The sequence below is a fragment of the Oryctolagus cuniculus genome, chromosome 19 (assembly GCF_051225735.1).
Source record: "Oryctolagus cuniculus isolate XC-2025 breed Fujian yellow rabbit chromosome 19, ASM5122573v1, whole genome shotgun sequence".
Taxonomy (NCBI): Eukaryota; Metazoa; Chordata; class Mammalia; order Lagomorpha; family Leporidae; genus Oryctolagus; species Oryctolagus cuniculus.
In genome coordinates, this window is record NC_142885.1 from 23,069,010 (window position 1) to 23,088,427 (window position 19,418).

The 19,418-nt window shown below is 57.2% G+C and overlaps 1 non-coding gene across 1 annotated transcript; it reads left to right on the forward strand.

Moving 5' to 3' along the window:
* Positions 1–17,871: 17,871 nt before the first annotated feature.
* On the forward strand, positions 17,872–19,201 carry LOC127488742 (serine/threonine-protein kinase MARK2). The gene is made up of 2 exons (XR_016225729.1): positions 17,872–18,738; positions 19,154–19,201. It is a non-coding gene; the product is annotated as a serine/threonine-protein kinase MARK2 (transcript).
* Positions 19,202–19,418: the final 217 nt, after the last annotated feature.

Consider the following 19,418-nt stretch of genomic DNA (forward strand, 5'->3'; position numbering starts at 1 on the left):
AAGAGGGCCCAGATAACCACAGGGGAGCCCAAGAAGAAGTAGGAAGAATCCTCGGGCAATCATAGGGAGGCTGCTGGGGACCGTGCTGGGGCCCCATGACGGGTGGCTCCTGGTGGCTGCACTGGGGCATAAAGATGTGGCCTCACTCGGTGTGCCTGAGGAAGCAGAAGGAGGCAGCCAAGGCAGGCCATGAAGTGGCAGGTGCTGGGGAACCGTGCGGGCTGCCCAATGCTGCAGTGACAGCAGGGGCGCACAAAGATGGAGGCAGTGGCTGCTAGGGACCACCGAGTGACACCAGTGACTTATTGGCAGCAATGGGAGCCGGGCCCAGCCGCTTAAGGTAAGAGGTGAGCAGGGTAAGGCCCTGGAGGGTGAGGAGGGCAGCTGGGCCAGGTCGTGGAGGACAAGGAGGGGAGCAGGGTTTGGCCCTGATGGTGTTGAGGTTAGTGGGGCCTGGCCCAAGAGAGCAGCGTGCTGAGAGGGGCCCAGCCCTGGAGGGGGAAGAGGAGAGCGGTGCCCAGCTCTGGAGGGCGAGGAGGAGAGTAGGGTCTGGCCCTGGAGGGTGAGGAGGGGAACAGGGTCCAGCCTTGGAGGGCAGTGAGTGGAGCTGGGCCCAGGCTCTGTTTTCAAGGTGGGGAGCAGGGTCCAGCCCTGGAAGGTGGCGAGCAGAGTGGGCCCAGGCCTTGGAGGGCGAGGAGGCAAGCAGGGCCCGGCCATGGAGGGTGTTGAGGGTAGTGTGGCCTGTCCCTGTAGGGAAGCCCTGAAGTGGGGCCCAGGCTCTGGAGTGTGAAGGTTGGAGTGGGTCCCAGGTTCTGCAGGGCAAGGAGAGGTACGGGACCCAGGCCCTGGAAGGCCAGGAGCGGAGCAGGGGCTGGCCCTGAAGGTGTGGAGGGAAGCGGGGTCTGGCTCTGGAGGGAGGACAGGGATGGGCCTGTGGGGAGCCTGGCTGTGGATGGGGAGGAGGGGAGCAGAGCCAGACCAAGAGTGCGAGGAGGAGATTGGTTCCTGTGGGGAGCAACTCGGACTATACTGTTACTGGAATTAAGAGTTATTCTATACATCTGCTCTCCCACAATATGGCGCTGGGAGAGGAGCAAACAGCTTCTACCCAGCTGCCTCTCACCAACTTGATTGACTGAGCTGCAGGAGCTGATCTTGCTCCTGATTGGAGGAGAGCAGCGTACTCGGCATGTGGGTAGCAGAGTTGGGATTGGTGGAAGAGGACTATAAAGGAGGAGAGAGACAACATGCACCAGGAACATCTAAGGGGAACATCTATCTGAAGAAACACCTGTGCAGCCCCCGAGAGAGCCGGCCGGCGGTGTGCCGCTCCCCCGCGGAAGTGGGGAATGTGGCAGGGGGAACCGCCCTTCCACGGAGGTGGAAGGGTCGGTAGCCACCCCGGGAAGAACCAGCAGCAAACCCGGGGAGGGCCGAGCAGACAAAAGAACAGCGCAGGGTCCTGTGTCGTTCCTCCATGAAGACGGGGAGCGACAGTGCCAGCCCTGGAGCATGAGGAGGGGAACACTGGCCCTGGAGGTGAGGAGGGGAGCAGAGTTTGGCCCTTGAGGGAGGCCAGGGCCGGGCCTGAGGGGAGAAGGGCCCGACCCTGCAGGCTGAGGAGGGGATTGGGGCCCAGCTCTGGAATGTGGTGAGGGGAGCAGGGCCTGGCCCTGAAGGACAGCAATGGGAGCTGGGCCCAGGCTCTGGTGGGCAACTAGGGGAGTGGGGCCCAGGCCCTGGAGGACAAGGAAAGTGGGGCAGCCCTGCTGGGTGTCTAGTGCCACAACTGAAGGGAGCAGGGCCTGGCTCTGTAGGGCATGGAGAGGAGAAGGAGCCCAGCCCTAGAGGGTTGCCAGGGCCCTGCCTGAGGGGATCATGGCCCTGGAGGGCAAGGAAGAGTGAGGGGCATGTCACTGGAGCGTGGCCAGGGCCCTGCCTGTGCTCTGGAGCCTATGTCCTGTGGCCTGTGACCTGTGGCCTGAAGTCTGTCCTGTGTCCTGTAGCCTGAGTCCTTTCGCCAATGTTCTATGTTGTGTAGCCTGTATCTTGTAGCCTGTGTGTTGTGTTGTAGGCGTGTGTCCTGTGGCCTCTGCCCTGCGTCCTGTATCCTGTGTCCTATGTTCTGCAGCCTGTGTCCTGTGTCCTGTTTTGTGGCTGGTGTGTGTGTCCTGTGGCATCTTTTTTCTTATAGCCTGTGACCTATAGTTTGTCCTATAGAGTGTAGCCTGTGTGCTGTAGCCTGTGTCCTCTATCCTGTGTCCTGTGTCCATTAGCCTTTTCATGTGGCCTGTGTCCTGTCCTGTAGCCAGTGTCCCATTGCCTGTGTCCTATAGCATGTATCGTATAGCCTGTGTCCTTTGTCCTGTAGCCTGTGTCCTGTGTCCTCTGGCCTGTTTCTTTTTGCATGTGTCCTGTGGCCTATGTCCTGTGTCCAGTGTAGTGTTGCCTCTGTCCTATAGCTGGTGTCCTGTGTCTTGTTCCCTCTGTCCTTTAGCCTGTGTCCTGTAGCCTGTGTCTTGTGTCCTATACTTGTTTCCTGTGGCCTATGTCCTGTGTCTTGTGTCCTGTAGCCTGTGTCTTATGTCTGATAGTCTGTTTCCTTTGTCCTTTGTCCTATAGGCTATGTCCTATCCTCTGTGTCCTATCTCTTCTATCCTGTGTTCTGTGTCCTGTAGCTGTGTCATGTGTTCCATATTCTGCATCCTGTAGCCTCGGGCCTGTGTCCCGTGTCCTATGTTGTGTAGCCTGTGTCCAGTGTCTTGTAGCCTGTGGCCTATGTATGCAACCCATGTCCTGTGGTCTCTGTCCTCTAGCTGATGTCCTATGCCCCCTAGCCTGTGTCCTGTGTATTGAGCCTGTGTCCTGAGCCTGTGCCGAGTGTCCTGTAGTCTGTGTCCTGTGTCCTGAGCCTGTGTCGTGTGTCCTATAGCCTGTGGCCTGTAGTCTTTGTCCTAGAGCTGGTGTCTCTTTGTAGTAGCCAGTGTCCTGTGTAATGAAGCCGGTTTCTTGTAGCCTGTGACAATGTCCTGTATTCTGTGTCCTGTAGCCTGTAGCCTGTGCCCTGTGCTCTGGATCCTAGCTCCTGTGGCCTGTGGCCTCTGTCTTGTGTTGTGTAGCCTGTGTCCTGTAGTCCGTGGCCTATGTCCTGTAGCTGTGGCCTTTGTCCTGTGTCCACTGTGCTGTATGCTGTTGTGCAGGATATTGGATGTAGGCTACAGAACACAGGTTACAGGACACAAGACAGAGGCCCAAAGCAAAGGCCACAGTCTACAGGATTCAGGGCATAGGGCAGTGGACACAGGACACAGGATAGAGGACACAGAATACAGAACCCATGACACAGGCTAGAACACAGGCTATGTGACATAGGTTGCACGCTACAGAACACAGGATCCAGGAGAAAGGACACAGGCTACAGAACACAGGCTACAGGACATAGGACACAGGCTACAGGGCACAGAAGAGAGGCTACAAGACACAGACTATGGGACACAGGACACAGGCTATGGGACACAGGACACAGGACATAAGATACAGGCTATGGGACACAAGACACAGGACAAGGCCACAGAACACAGAACACAGGACATAAGACACAGGCTATGGGACACAGGACACAGGCTACAGGACACAGAGCACAGGACATTAGACACAGGCTATGGGACACAGGACACAGGCTAAAGGACACAGAACACAGGATATAAGATACAGGCTATGGGACACAAGACACAGGACATAGGCCACAGGACACAGGACATAGGACACAGGACACATACTACAGGACATTGTCCACAGGTACAAGCCACCGGCTTCAGTATACAGTACACAGGCTACAGCAGAGAGGAAGTCAGCACTAGGACAAAGAATACAGGCCACAGCTCAGGACACAGGACACTGGCTTCGGGACACAGGACACCAGCTAGAGGACAGAGGCCACAGAACACAGGATGCAGACATAGGCCTGAGGCTACAAGACATAGGACACAGGCTACACAACATAGAACACAGGATACAGGATACAGGATATAGACAAAAGGACATAGGCCACAGACTACAAGACAAAGATAAACGACACAGCACAGAGGCCACAGACTGTACGACACAGGACACAGGCTAGACCACACAGTGTGAGGGAACCACTCAGGACACAGGCTAGAACACAGGCTACGGAACAAGGTTATAGCCTATAGATCACAGGATATAGAACACAGGATACAAGACATAGGACACAGGACACATACACAGGACAGAGGCTAAAGCACAGGACACAGCGACATCACACAGGATACAGGACATAGGCTATAGTAAAAAGGACAAAGGAAATAGACTATCAGACACAATACACTGGCTACAGGACCCCGAACACAGGACAGAAGACATAGGCTACAGGACTCAAGACACAGGACATAGACCACAGGACACAGGCTGCAGCACAGAGGCCACAGGCTACAGGACACAGGACATAGCCGAGATGATATGGGACACAGGATGTAGGACACAGAATACCAAACACAGGACACAGGCTATGGGACACAGGTTACAGGCTACAGACAAGGACACAGGCTACAGGACACAGGGACAGGCTACAGGACTCAGGACACAGGCTATACAACATAGGACACAGGTCACAGGACAGAGGCTCCAGGACAGAGGCTATGGGACACAGGACAGAGCTACAGAACAAAGGATACAGGCCGTAAGCTACAGGACACTGACACATGCTACACAACACAGGCTGAAGGAAAGAGGGAACAAGACACCAGACACTGGCTGTAGGATAGAGTGTCCTGTGGCCTGTGGCCTAGATTGAGGAGCCTGTGTCCTGTGTCCTGTAGCCTCTGTCCTGTGTCCTGTAGCTTGTCGCCTATGTCCTGTGTCCTGCAATCTGTGTCCCGTAGGCTGTGTCCTCTAGGCTCTGTCCTGGGTTCCATATCCTGTGTCCTATATCCTGTGTCCTGTGTCGTCTGGGCTATGTCCTGTGTCCTGTAGCCTGTGTCCTCTGTCATGTAGACTGTGGCCTCTGTCCTGTAGCCTGTGTCCAGTATCCTCTGTCCTGTAGCCTGTGACCTGTGTCCTGTAGCCTGTGTCCTGTGACTTATCACAGACTACTGGACACAATACATAGGATACAGGACCCAGAACACAGGACATAAGACACAGGCTACAGGACTCAAGACACAGGACATAGGCCACAGGACACAGGCTACAGCACAGAGACCACAGGCTACAGGACACAGGACATAGCCCAGACAACACAGAACACAGGACATAGGACACAAAATATGGAACACAGGACACAGGCTACGGGACACAGGTTACAGGCTACAGGATATAGTCCAAGGCTACAGAATACAGGTTACAGGCTACAGGAGACAGGACAAAGGCTAAACAATATAGGACACAGGACACAGGATAAAAGACACAGGGACAGGCTACAGGACTCAGGACACAGGACACAGGCTACAGGACACATGATAAAGGCTAAATGACAAGGACACTGGCTACAGGACAAAGCACAGAGGCCAAAATGAACAGCACACTGGCCACAGGACAATGGCCACAGCTACAGGATATCAGACACAGACTACAGGACACAGGACACAGGGTTGAGGACATGAACACACCTGCAGCACACAGGCTACAGGACACAGGCTACACAAGATAGAACACAAGCTACAGCATTCAGGGCATAGGCCAGAGGATAGAGGACACAGGATATAGGACACAGAACACAGAACACAGGACACAGGCTAGAACACAGGCTACGGGACATAGGTTACACACTAGAGGCCACAGGATTTAGAACACAGGATACAAGACATAGGACACAGGACACAGGATGCAGGACAGAGGCTACAGGACACAGGACACAGAATACTCAATGCATACATAGGCCACAGGCTACAAGACAGAGGATGCAGGCCATACAGGCTGAAGGACACAGGAAACAAGACACAGGACACAGGCTATAGGACAGAGGCCACAGGACACAGGACACAGGACACAGGACACAGGAAAAGGCTGCATGGCATAGTCCACAGGCTACAGGAGCCGGGCTACAGGACACAGGATACACAACATAGGACAGAAGGCACAGATTACAGAACACTGGTTGAAGGATATAGACTACAGGCTAAAGGACACAGGCTACAGGACACAGCACACTCGACACAGGACACAAGCTACACGACACAGGCTGAAGGAAAGAGGGAACAAGACACAGGACACCAGCTATAGGACAGAGGCCACAGGAAACAGGACAAAGGCTGCAGGGTAAAGGCCACAGGCTACAGGATATAGACCACAGGACATAGGCCATAGATTACAGGACACAGGCTACAGGACATAGGACAAATGTCACAGGATACAGGCTACAGGACCTAGGCCCCAGAGCTCAGAGAACAGGCTACAGGACACAGGACACAGACTACGGGACATTGTCCACAGGCTACAAGAAATGGGCTTCAGGACATAGGACACAGAGTACAGCAAAGAGGACACCACACTAGGACAAAACTACAGGCCACAGGCTCAGGACACAGGCTAGGGGACATAGGACACCAGCTAGAGGACAGAGGCCACAAGATTCAGGATGTGTACATAGGCCAAAGGGTACAAGACACAGGACACAGGCTACACAACACAGGACACAGGACAGAGGCTCCAGGACAGAGGGTGTGGGACACAGGACATAACTACAGAACAAAGGATACAGGCCACAAGCTACAGGACACTGACACAGGCTACACGACACAGGCTGATGGAAAGAGGGAACAAGACAGCAGACACTGGGTATAGGATAGAGTGTCCTGTAGCCTGTGTCCTGTAGCCACTGTCCTGTGGCCTGTGGCCTGTGTCCTAGATTGTGTAGCCTGTGTTCTGTCTCCTGTAGCCTCTGTCCTGTGTCCTGTAGCTTGTTGGCTTTGTCCTGTGTCCTGCAACCTGTGTCCTGTAGCCTGTGTCCTCTAGGCTGTGTCCTGGGTTCCATATTCTGTGCCCTATATCCTGTGTCCTGTGTCGTCTGGGCTATGTCCTGTGTCCTGTGTCGTCTGGGCTATGTCCTGTGTCCTGTAGCCTGTAGCCTGTGGCCTCTGTCCTGTGACTTATGTCACAGACTACCGGACACAATACACAGGCTACAGGTTCCAGAAACAAGACCTAAGACACAGTTAATAGGACTTAAGACACAGGATATAGGCCACAGGACACAGGCTACAGCACAAGGGCCACACGCTACAGGACACAGGACATAGCCCAGACGGCACAGGACACAGGATATAGGACACAGAATACAGAACCAAAAACACAGGGTAGTACACAGGCTACGGGACGTAGGTTACACGCTACAGGCCACAGGATATAGAACACAGGATTCAAGACATAGGACACAGGACACAGGATGCAGGACAGAGGCTACAGGACACAGGACACAGGATACTCAATGCATACATAGGCCGCAGACTACAACACAGAGGATGCAGACTACATGACTCAGGTTGCAGGACACAGGAAAGATGACACAGGACACAGGCTATAGGACAGAGGCCACAGGACACAAGACGTAGTACATAGGCGAAAGGACATAGTCTATAGGACAAAGGACAAAGGCCAGTGCGTGCTCTCCTCCTCACCCACCACTGGTTGAATTGACACTTTCTTGTTGAGAAAAATAAAGCAGAGGAAAAGAGATAATATTGTGGGGAACCGAACCTTTTATTCTGTAACAGGGTTAGTTTTAGAAAGGTCTCTGGACCGTGGACCTACAGGACACAAGACATAGGACATACACGAAAGGACACAGTCTATAGGACAAAGGACAAAGGCCACTTCATGCTACATCCTCACTCTTGAGACCTCACCAAGCCATGAGAAATGTTTCCAAATCAAAGCAGAGATTGTCCAAGGTCCAGAGACCTTTCTGGCCTAACCCTGTTACAGAATAAAAGGTTCGGTTCCCTGCAATATTGTCTCTTTTCCTCTGCTTTATTTTTCTCAACAAGAAAGTGTCAGGTCAACCCTGGAGTGTGAGGAGGAGAGAAGTCACTGGGCTTGGAGGGCAAGGATGGGAATAGGGCCAAGGCCCTGGAGGGTGAGGAGGGGTGTGGGGTCCGGCCCTGGATGGCGTTGAGAGGAGTGGGGCTGGGCCATGGATGGCAGTGTGGGGAGTGGAATCCAATCCCTGGAGGTCTAGGAGTGGTGCAGGATCCAGCCCTGGAGGGCCTTGAGGGCAGTGGGGTCCAGCCCCGGAAGGCCAGGAGGGGAAGCAGTGTCTAGCCCTGGAGGGCAGCGAGCAGAGCATGCCCAGGCCCTGGAGGGCAAGGAGGGAGGCAGTGTCTGGCCCTGGAGGGCCTTGAGGATAGTGGGGCCCAGCCCTGGAGAGCCATGTTGGGGGCAGGGCCCAGGCCCTGAATGGTCATGAGGGGAGCGGGGTCTGACCTTGGATTGCATTTCAGGAGCAGGACTGAGCCCTGGATAGAGAGAATTGGAGTGGGGCCCAGCCCTGGAGGGAGAGGATTGGAGTGGGGCCCATGTCCTGGAGGGTGAGGAGGGAGTGGGGCCTAGGCCCTGAAGAGTGAGTATTGGAGTGGGGCCCAGGCCCTGTAGGTCTAGGAGGGGAGCAGGGTCTGGCCCAATAGGGTGTTGAGGGCAGTAGGGCCCGAAAATGGGGGTTGCAATGGGAGGGGCCCCAGGACATGAAGGGTGAGGAGAGAGTGGGGCCCAGGGCCTGGAGGGTGAGGAGGGGAGCAGGGTTCATCCCTGGAGGGCTTTGGGAGTATTGGGCCCAGCCCTGGAGGGCAGTGTGGGGTATGAGGTATGGCCCTGGTATGCAGCGTGGGGAGTTGAGTCCAGGCCCTGGAGGATGAGGATTGGAGTCGGGTACAGGCCCTGGAGAGTGAGGATTGGAGTGGGGACCAGGCCCTGGAGGGGTGCAGGTTGAGCAGAGCCCAGGCCCTGGAGGTCTAGGAGGGGAGCAGGGTCTGGCCCTATAGGGTGTTGAGGGCAGTGGGGCCTGGCCCTGGAGGGCAGTGTGGGGTGTGAGGTATGGCCCTGGAGGGCAAGGAGGGAGTTGGGCCCAGGCCCTGGAGGGCTAGGAGGGAGTTGGGCCCAGGCCCTGGAGGACGAGGAGGGGTGTGGGATACAGGCCCTGGAGAGTGAGGATTGGAGCAGAGCCCAGGCCCTGGAGGTCTAGGAGGGGAGCAGGGTCTGGCCCTATAGGGTGTTGAGGGCAGTGGGGCCCGGCCCTGGAGGGATATGATAGGAGGGGGCCCGGCCTTGGAGGGATGTGATGGGAGGGGGCCCAGGCCCTGGAGGGCGAGGAGGCTGTGGATTCAGACCCTGGAGGGTGAGGAGGAGATTGGCGTCCAGCTCTGGAGGGCTTTGAGAAGAGCAGGGCCAGGCCCTGGAGGGCAAAATGGGGAGCAGGGCTAGGCCCAGGAGGATGAGGAGTGGTACAGGGTCCGGCCCTATACAGATGGCACTGAGGGTAGTGGGGCCCAGCCCTGGAGGGCTGGGATGGGAGGGGGGCCCATGCCCTGGAAGGGGAGGAGGGGAGTGTGGCCTAGGCTCCCAGATGAGGGCCAGGATGCCCGGGTCCCGGTGAGCCCCCTGTGTCACAACCCCGTCCTGGTGAGAAGTGGCAGAGGCAGACGTGGTGGTGGGTGAGCCCATGAACAGGAACTGCAGACGCTACCCTGGGAAGAGTCGGGAGCAGGTGCAGGGCTGCACTCCTGGTTCCCTGGGGAGGTGGGGACGGCCGGTTTCCTGAGAGCGACCCAGCAGATGCAACGTGGAACCCTGATGCCACACGGAGTGTCCTGCGTGTGTGTGATCGCAGGGGGTTGGTTTCATTTTTTTAGCTTTCTTTTTATTTATTGGAAAGAGTGAAAGAGATAGCTCCGTTCACTGGCTCACTCCCAAACACCCACAACAGCTGGGAGCCGGGAGCTCCACCTGGTCTGGGGTGGGAGCAGGGACATGAGGACTTGAGCCCCCGCCTCGGGCCCTGCTGTGACTCAGCAAACATTGCCTTCCACCCCTCTCTGATCTGGCTGCCTGGGAGGTGCGTGTGGATCTGCCTTCGGTTGGTTGTCTGCCCAGGCCTTAAGGAAGGCCCCGTGGTCCCTGTCTGGGCTTCTCTTAGGGCTAGTCGGGTTCCCAGAGGTGTTCTACCCCCTGCCTGGGGGGCTGGCCCCCAGGAGCTCAGTGCAGAGCTGGCAGTGATCTCAGCGGCCGCAGTGAGCTGTCCCCTGCATTGCGCTCTGAGGACACCACGGCCCCGAGCTCACCACTGCCCCCACACTGTGCTCCACCACAGCCCCCAGCTCACCACGGCCTCCAGGTCACCACCTCCCGCTGCTCTGTGCTCCACCATGTCCCCCAGCTCACTACTGCCCCCGCACTGTGCTCCACCACGGCCCCCAGCTCACGACTGCCCCCGCACTGTGCTCCACCACGGCCCCCAGCTCACCACTGCCCCCTGCACTGTGCTCCATCACGGCCCCAGCTCACCACTGCCCCCACACTGTGCTCCACCACGGCCCCCAGCTCACCACTGCCCACGCACTGTGCTCCACACAGCCCCCAGCTCACCACGACCCCCAGTACTGTGCTCCATTACAGCCTCCAGCTCATCACGGTCCTGCACTGTGCTCCACCACGGCCCCCTGCACTGTGCTCCAACACAGCCCCCTGCACTGTGCTCCAACACAGCCCCTAGCTCACCACGGCCCCCAGCACTGTACTACACCATGTCCCCCTCTCACCGTGGCCCCAGCACTGTGCTCCACCACGGCCCCCAGCTCACCACGGTCCCCAGCGCTGTGCTCCACCATGGCCCCCAGCTCACCATGGCTCCAGCTCACCATGGCCCTCAGCACTGTGCTCTCACGACACCACAGCCCCTGAGCCCCAAGCTCACCACTGCCCCCTGCACTCGTCTGTTACACCCTTTCTGCTGCCTGCAGGAAGTCTTCTGGCACTGGAGAGACGCCTGGTCTGTTTCCTTTTTCTTTTAAGATTTATCGTGGGCTGGCGCCGCGGCTCACTAGGCTAATCCTCCACCTGTGGCGCCGGCACCCTGGGTTCTAGTCCCAGTTGGGGTTCCGGATTCTGTCCTGGTTGTCCCTCTTCCAGGCCAGCTCTCTGCTGTGTGCCAGGAGTGCAGTGGAGGATGGCCCAGGTGCTTGGGCCCTGCACCCACATGGGAGACCAGGAGAGGCACCTGACTCCTGGCTTCGGATCGGCACAAGGAGCCTTTGGTAGCAGCCATTTGGGGGGTGAACCAATAGAAAAGGAAGACCTTTCTCTCTGTCTCTCTCTCTGTCTCTGCCTAACTCTGTCTGTCAAAAAAGATTTATTGTGTTATTTGGAAGCGTTTCAGAGAGGGAGAGACACACACAGAGAGAGAGCTTCCATCCACTGGTTCACTCCCCAGATGGCCCCGGCAGCTGGGGCTGGGCCAGGCCAAAGCCAGGAGTTTCATTCAGCTCTCCATGTGGGTGCAGGGGCCCCAGCTCTTGGGCAGCTTCCGGTGCTTTCCCGGGCCATCAGCAGGGAGCTGGAGCAGAGGTGGAGCATCCGGGACCTGAACCAGTATCCCACAGGATTCTGGACGCACAGGTGACAGTCTCCTGCTGCGCCAACATGGCCCGTGGAGCTATTTATTTATCTATTTATTCATTTATTTTTAGTTGGAAGAGTTAGAGAGAAGTCTTCATCTGCTGGTTCACTCCCTGGTTGGCCACAATAGCTGGAGCTGGGCTGATCTGAGGCCAGGGGCCGGGGGCTTCCTCCAGGTCTCCCGTGTGGGTGCAGGGGCCCAAGGACTTGGGCCATCTTCCGCTGCTTTCCTGGGCTGTAGCCAGGAGCCGGATCGTAGGTGGGGCGGCCGGGACTCGAGCTCGTGCCCGGAGGGGATGCTGGGACTGTAGGCGGCGGATTGGCCCACTATGCCACCTGGTGCTGGCCCCAGGAGCGGTTACTTAGACTTGAGACCTGTTGGGGTAACTCCTTTGCCTGGAGCTTCCACAGTGACCTCCATTGCCTTCCTGCCCCTCACAGCCTGACCTTGACCTGCCGTGGGTGGACACTGGGATGCTGTGTCCCCCAGCTCAGGTGTGGGTGGTGCTGTGGGTGGACACTGGGACGCTCTGTTCTCCAGCTCAGGTGTGGGCGGTGGTTTGGGTGGATGTTGGGATGTCCTCTGTCCAGCTCAGGTGTGGGTGGTGGTGTGGGTGGACACTGGGATGCTGTGTCCCCCAGCTCAGGTGTGGGTGGTGCCGTGGGGTGGATGCTGGCATGTTCTCTGTGTGTTGGAGACTCATGCTGGGTGCTCTGTGAGGAAGTCACAGTTTGCACCAGAGGTCCTGGAGTTTGCAGAGGGGCCCGGCGCTGTGGTGCAGTGGGTGAAGCCGCCTGTGGACCCGGCATCCCGCGTGGGTGCTGGATCGAGGACGGCTGCCCCACTTCTGATCCCGCTGCCTGCTGGTGGCCTGGGGGAAGCCCTGGAAGACGGCCCAGTGTGTTCTGTCCCTGCACCCATGTGGGGGGCCCAGAGGGAGCTCCTGGCTCCTGCTCCTGCCCAGCCCTTTGCAGCCATTTTGGGACTGAACCAGCGGACACGAGCCGTCTCTCCGCCTCCCTCTAATCTCGCTTTCAAGTAAAGGAAATAAACATAAATCTTTTTGATAAAGAAGTAGTTCACATACCTGCTTATTTTTGCCAGGGGAAACTCAGGATGGTGGGAACTCATGGGATTGCTCACGTGGTGGTGTGGACAGGCAGGAGTGAAGTCATGGGGGGGAACCACGGCTCTGCCAAGCCTTCCTGTGCTTCGCTTACCTGAGCTGGACTGGGGGCGTGTACAGGCTCTGCTGGCTCCGGCGTGAGCACCGGAACCGCATCTGAGGGCAGAGGGGATGGGCGGGAGGTTTTTCTAGAGTGAGCCGCCTGGTGTGCAGGGTTCACAGTCGCCACAGGGACGACTCAGCTGCTGGGTGCCTTCCGGCTCCTGGACCTCCACTCCCACCAGGAGGAGCCCTGAGCCCACTGGGACCCCAGCCCCTCAGTCCTGGCCGCACCGCTCCGCCTCCTGCCCCGGACGTTTCGTGGGAGAGGAGCCTGCTGCCTTCTGTGCCCGGCTTCCTTCACTGATCCTGTCGTGTCTGTCCATGTGGCCACGCGTGTCTGTCCATGGTGGGGTCATGTAGCACTATGTGGAGGCACAGCCTGGGGGCCGTCGCTGCCTTTCAGTTCCTGTGGGTGGGGCTGTAGGAGGTAGGGCCTGGGCTGGGAGATGCAAGGTGGGGGGTTGTGGAGGGAGGGTTGGGGCTGGGGGAGGCAGGGTGGGGGCTGTAGGAGGCAGGGCCGGGGGGGTGGGAGATGCAGGGTGGGGGGCTGCGAGAGGCTGGGTGCGGAGCTGGAGAAGGCAGGGCCAGAGGCTGGGGGAGGCAGGGGAGGGGGCTGGGAGAGGCTGGGTGCAGGGCTGGGGGAGGCTGGGCCGGGGACTGCCACCCCACAAAGGAGCTCCCAGCTAGGACCCAAGGTCTTGAAGTGCAGAGCCTGGGTGGTGCAGCAGGGTCAGGGGCGCAGTGGATGAGTGACCCCAGCAGGCAGAGGCCGCAGTGACGTCCACGGGAGGATACCGTTCCCAGGATGGGGGTAGGAGGGCCACCCGCAGGGCATGGCTCATCTGGCGTAACTGACACAGTCAGGAGCTGTCGCACCGAGGCCGCCCTTGGCCAACACTGGAGAAAGTCCTGGGCCCTGGGGACCTTGCCACTGAGCTGGCTTTGGGCCGTGCCCATCCACTGCGATGGAGCCTGGGGCTCTTGGGGACAGATCCTGCATGCCTCAGCGAGCCCAGAAACAACACCCCTGGCGCAGTGGGTGTGCACGCAGGAGCAGGTGGTCCCCAGGCTGACTGTGGCTGGCTGGTAGGCAGGGCCTGGCCACGTGTGCCTGGCACTGGTCAACCATGGCCATCCCCCAGGAGGAAGGGCCCAGGCCATGTCAGGCAGCACAGACAGCAGCAGGTCCTCTGCCCTCTGGGGTTTTCCTTATGCAGCCGGGACCACCTGGCCACCCAATCCGGCCACCCACTCTGTAGAAGCCTTCGTACACCAGGACTGGGTCGGGGCCCTGCCCCATCCCTGCACCACCGACCCATTAGCTGCTAGTGTGACAGAGGGTTCGGAGGTCAGCACACGTGTGGGGAGGCCACCGCAGGTGGGCATCAGTCCCAGCCACCCCGGTCTCCGTGCCGCCATGGGAGGCCCTGCTCCTGTGTCCGGCCTCAGCCCGGTGGCCCTCCTTGCTCCCTCAGAGGCTCTGGGGTGCAGCTGTGAGTGCCATTACCGGCACGTGTCAAGTGGGAGCCCTGAGTCCTGGGGTAGGACAACTGGGCTGTCCCCGCACGAGAGAACTGGAACCGGGTGCTCCCTGGGAGGCCAGCAGTTCCCATTGTCCTGCCCAGGGCCTTGCTCACTGCTGCCCACACCACACCGAAATGGACAGTGTCTCCGAGGACATCCCAGTGACCCTGTGTTGACCTCACACTAGTCAGGCCTGCTACGAGACTGACGGGGTGTGACGTCTCCCCACCACTGCCAAGAGTCAGCTACAGGAGGAAGGGTTCCAGGCATCCCATGGCCTGGGCCAAGCCACACCCCCTGCTGCGGAGTGTGCCATGCAATGGCAGGAGGCTCAGTGAGCGGTGGCTGGAGGTGCCGTGGTGGCCCATGAAGCTGCCACATGGGGCAGGTGTGAGCCACAGCTCTGCCACGTGGTGGGCGTGCTGTCCTCTGCTATCCCCTGGCCTGCAGGGGTGCAGTGTGTGAGCCACAGCTCTGCCACCTGGTAGGCGTGCTGTCCTCTGCTATCCTCTGGCCTGCAGGGGCGCAGTGTGAGCCACAGCTCTGCCATGTGGTGGGCGTGCTGTCCTCTGCTACCCTCTGGCCTGTAGGGGTGCAGTGTGTGAGCCACAGCTCTTCCACGTGGTGGGCATGCTGTCCTCTGCTATCCTCTGGCCTGCAGGGGTGCAGTGTGTGTGCGGCGGCTCTGTCCCAGGAGCTCCTCATCTAGAACGGGTTTCCCTTTTCTTCTCAGCTGCACCAGCAGGTCCTGGAGGGGCTTGGATGTGAGTTCAGAGACTGCGGTGGCCTGGTCTAGACCCCGGGGGGGGCACTGGTCTACAGGTCTAGACCTTGGGAGGCCTGGTCTGCACCCAGGAGGGCTAGTCTACAAGTCAACACCCGGGACACCTGGCCTACACCCGGGAGGCCTGGTCTACATCTGGGAGGGCTTCATCTGCACGCTGGGAGGCCTGGTCTACAGGTCTACACCCTGGGAGGCTTGGTCTAGACCCCGGGAGGGCTGGTCTACATCCCAGAGGGCTTGGTCTACACCCGGGAGTCATGGTCTACATCCGGGAGGCCTGGTCTACATCTGGGAGGGCTGGTCTACATCCCAGAGGGCTTGGTCTACACCTGGGAGGCCTGGTCTACACCTGGGAGGCCTGGCCTACACCCGGGAGGCCTGGTCTACACCTGGGAGGCCTGGTCTACACCCGGGAGGGCTGTTCTACATCCCAGAGGGATTGGTCTACACCAGGGAGGCCTGGTCTGCAGGCTGTTTTTGATACTATAGGGCAACTTGAGGAAGTCTCTGCTGCCCCTGAACCCTGTGTGGTGCTGGGCCCTCCATTGCTCTGGGGGGGGGCTCCCTGCACCCTGCCGGCCCCCTCGGGCTCCCTGCACTGCTCTGGGGTCCCTGTACCCTGCACTGCTCTGGGGGGCTCCCTGTTGCCCTTCTTCGTGCTCCCTGCTCTGTTGGCCCCGTAGCACCTCCCTGCTCCACCAGCCCGCTGATGCTGCAGCACAGAAGGAGAGCAACGGACCTTCCATCCGCTGGTGCCCTCCCCGGATGTGTGCGGGGCTGGGCCAGGCAGGAGCCAGGGCCTTGTCTGAGTCTCCTGCATGACCATGCCTGGGAGCGTCCCAGGTGCATTAGCAGGAAGCTGCCTCGGAGCCGAGCAGCCGGAACTCACGCCGGGCACGTGGGTGAGGGCATCCGAAGGCACCCATGGGGGGACCGGGAGGGAGCTCCTGGCTCCTGATCAGCGTGGCTCTGGCCATTGCAGCCATCTGGGGGGTGAACCAGTGGATGGAAGGCCTCTCTGTCTGTCTTTCCCTCTCACTGTCTGTAACGCTACCTCTCAAATAAATAAAATCTTTAAAAATAAATAATTAAATATTAACAAAAGCTAAAAAATGTAATTAATCTATTTGAAAGACATACTTTCTGTGGGGAGAAACGGAGGGAAGGGGAGAGAAGGGGATGGAGAGAGCAAGAGTGAGAACAACACCACTTTCATTTTGAAGATCTCATAAACACGTTTCACAGTCTGCATTGCAAGAACTCAGGAGCCTGGAGGAGTGACAATAGGTCCATTACCTTCCCCAGGACTTCTCCCTCAGGAGGAAGACAGGGGCTGAGTGAGGCTGAGGCTGTAACCTGCTGTTCTATGGGGAAGGAAGCATGGCTTGTTTGTGCAGTGTCCCCAGTAACATTGTTTCTATTCTCTCCGAGTGCTCTGAGTGTTTCACCTTCAGAAGACAAACAGAGCAGCAGGCTGATGGTGGGCAGCACCACCAGAACTCAGTTTGCAAATGCTCAATTCCTCTAAAGGGACACCTTTATGCCTCTGTTTTTGTTTTTGAACATACAAGTACATATGTGTGTGATGAACGTAGACATGAGTGAGGGAGCCACAATCTGTTCAAGCCATGGCAGAGCTTGGAAATCTTTTGGGACAATGAGATGACCCTGCCTGGGCCAAGATGAGCAGTTGACTCCTCTTACTGGACATCTTTAATGGACAGGAACCAAGAGGAAATGAAAAAGTGGATGGGAATGGGAGTGGAAATAGAGACTGGGAGGATCAGTGCTTCTATACGTGTATTGAAACAATAGAAAAAGCCTGAAGAGGACTGTGCTAATTTATCAAATCCTAAATACCGATCTCCACCACCAACTTAAGCCAAAAGCTTTTGGGGTCCTTTCTCTTTAACCAAGTAGAAAGTTTCTTGAGAAAACCAGCCTGGTGTGTCCCCAGCTGTGATTGGTCTAGAGCCTGCTCTGCCCTCAGGGGGGCCATTGTGATGTCATTCCAACTGCCTTAACAGTTCCCTGCTTGGGCTCGGTTCTGGTCAGTTGGCCCAGGAAGCTCTGTGGAGACTGCCTGAAGGATTGGACGACATCACTGGTTTCCCCTTGTCCTGTCATTTGTGGTGTTGTTTTGTCTCGTCTATTAGTTCTCCTTACCGTAGTGGTTCTTTTAGTTTTTCTTCTATTTTTTTTTTTTTTGCAATTTTGTCAATTTCTCTCCCCCTCCCATTTTTACATTGTGTGCTTGTGTATTTTCTGTAAATATTTATTTATTTATTGTTTTTTCTTTCACAGGCTAAATGTACTTGATGCTGTGTTGATTTTGTCCTCCTTGTGTTTCCTCCGTTTTCTATTTTCTCATTTTTGATTCTTTGATTTAGATAAGACTGTTATAAGACTTATTGATTAGCATTGTTACCATAGTTACCATAGTTGGTGTTGCTTTCCTTCACCATTTTTAGTATTCTGTGTGTTTTATAACTTTTAATTCTTAATTTTGATACAGTGTTAGTGATTAGTATACCATAGTTCATAGAGTTAGCATTCTCTAGTAGAAATATTAGCATATTGAGTTGTTAATTTTGGTTACCATTTAGCTTGTTTGATTTCTATTTGTTTCCCAGTTTTTGTTATTACTTTAGGTGACTAGTAAGAGTTCCCAGTGTCAGAGTGCAGGGTGGGGGGTGGGGTGGGGATCCCACCATGGAAGGCCTCACCACCTTCAGCAGTGAGGAGGAGGTCCTGGATGGGTACCAGGTCCTCAGGGTCCTCGGCCAGGGCGGTTTTGGGCTGGTGATGCTGGCCTATCATTGGGAAAGCAGGACCCAGGTGGCTGTGAAGGTTGTGGAGAATGGTGGCCAGCACTCCTGCAGCTTCCAGCAGTTGTGCACAGAAGCAGAAATAATGAAGGGGCTGCATCACCCTCACATCATTCAACTACTGCAGGTCAGGCACACCACAGAGAGGGGCTACATTTTCATGGAATATGCAGTCAGGGGGGACCTTAGATGTTACATGGTAGAACGAGGGTACCTGCTGGATGGAGAGATTCGTCAGCTATTGAAACAAATTCTATCCGCTGTGCATTACTGCCATTCGCAGCACGTGGTGCACAGGGATTTAAAGTTAGAAAACCTGCTTCTCGACGCCCACCTAAACATTAAGTTGAGCGATTTTGGTCTCAGCTGCAAACTGGCTGGTGGAGAGCGCCTGAAGAGTCTGTGCGGGACCTTTGCCTACTGTGCGCCCGAGGAATTGTTAGGTGAGGAGTTCTGCGGGTACAAGGCTGATGCCTGGAGTGTGGGCGTGATCCTGTACGCCATGGTGGCAGGCTCACTGCCTTTTGTTGGAGAGGATTGTGTGGAGCTGCGGGCAGCCATCCTGTCTGGATACTACAGAATCCCCCACTATGGAAACCCAGAGCTGTGTAACCTGGTGGACAGCTTACTGACCCGGGACCCTGAGGCCAGGCCCACAGTGGCAGACATCATGGGCCACCCATGGCTCCATGCAGGACATGGAGCAGCTGGAACCAGTGATGAGTTTCTGTTTCTTCCACAGGAGCAGGAAGTCTGGGAATTCCCATGGGGCCTCTGCCCTCCACTGTGGCTTCATGAATGGGATGACCCCTGGCCCCCTGTGCCACGCTGGGGGATCTCCCAACAGCAGGGCTTCAGCATCCCAGAAATACATGGGCGGAGCCAAGTGGAGCCTGCAGCACCTCCTCAGGGTCCTGAAGCCCTAAGCTCCCTTGAGGACCTGGGATTCCAGCTGGGCCATCAAGCAGGCTCCCTGCCACCCAGGCTCCCAGCCAGTGCCTTGTGCCCAGGACTTCAGTGGGATCACAGCAAAGGGAAGCCCACGCCTCAGGCCATCCCTGGTGCTCAGAGCTGTCCCGCTCTCCAGTGCCTCCAGAAACACTCAGGCTGCAACAGCAGAGCCCGTGAGTGTGCCGCTCTCAGCTCCCAACCACTGGTGCTTGCAGGAGACCAGTCGGGGCAGACTCCTTGCCGCCATGGGACTCCCAGTGTGAGCAGCAGTGAGTCCTGCAGGACAGACAGTCCCCAACGGGCCGTGTGGACAAGGAGCCCCGCTGTCTGTGCAGTCCTCAGCCAGGATGCTCTGACCTCTCTCTCCACCACACTGAGCACCAACAGCAGTGAGGCTGATGGAGAAGTCAGGAGCTGCTCCCCGGGTGCCTCAGAGGAACAGAGCATCCCAGGAATGCAGCAGCAGGAGGAGGAGCAGAA